The following is a 1,052-nucleotide window of genomic DNA, read 5'->3' as shown; positions in this document are numbered from 1 at the left end:
AATAAATAGATGAATAATAGCAAGTAGAATATGTAATATCAAGGGTGGAATAATACAGAATAGACAATAATGAAGAATAAATTCATAGTAAATTCTAAAGTAAAATAAATAATCATGAAATGTAGTTTTATAATAGTATTGTGTAATAATTATTAAACAAAGTAAGAAACAAGTAAGGGGGTGGTTAGAATATGACCAGGGTAATTCTGGCCATTCATTCAGGGCTATTCTGGGTTTTAACTAGTACAAATACAACATTAGGCTGTGGAAGTATAGCCTAGTCTCTTGGAAATGCAGAGAATGGGCTTTCTTCAGCTTTCCTTAAAGGGTTAGTTCACCCAAAAATGAAAATTAGCCCATTATTTACTCACCCTCAAGCCCATGAGCCCATAGGCCATTTTTAGGGGGGGCTATAGCCGATCATGAAACGATCATGTTGCCATTTTCATCTGAAAATGTAACTTTTAATATAATACATATTACAGTGCATGTGCAAAGAGGTTTGCATACTTGAGCTAAAGAAAGAGGGTTGTACTAGAAAAGCAAACAGTAAAATGTTGTGTTTGTAACTACAGTAAACAGGTGTGTGTGTGAGATCAGGAAGGCTTATTCAGTACTAAAATGTTAGCAAAAGAAGCAAAGTTTCCTTACTTTAGCAAAGGAAAACCAGTCTCCTCTTGGCTTATATCGAAATCCTCCGATATTCTTCTTACAAATCCTCGTTTTGTACTTCTAATTCGTGATCGTTGTTTTGTTTTGATCTCTCCCCTGCGCTTCCGCAAATCTGAATGGCTGTTTAAATCATTTAAACACCTTTCAGAAACAGAAAGTAGTGCAGCTGCTTTATTTACAGGGTTTCCAGGGTAAAGGCTGCATTTAAATGAATTATAATTATTATTATTATTATTTCTGCAGTTTAGCGCCATCTGCTGTCAGAGAGTAAAAGTGCGCTTTCATACTGAGCGTCTCTCACATGTTCCGCGATGTGCTTCTCGTCCGCGCTTATTTACGTCAGAGTGCGCACGCGTCTTTCACGCAGCATACAGCGGTGT

Source organism: Sinocyclocheilus anshuiensis, unplaced genomic scaffold, assembly GCF_001515605.1.
Source record: "Sinocyclocheilus anshuiensis isolate Anshui unplaced genomic scaffold, SAMN03320099.WGS_v1.1 scaffold2192, whole genome shotgun sequence".
NCBI lineage: Eukaryota > Metazoa > Chordata > Actinopteri > Cypriniformes > Cyprinidae > Sinocyclocheilus > Sinocyclocheilus anshuiensis.
This window is presented reverse-complemented; position numbering follows the sequence as displayed.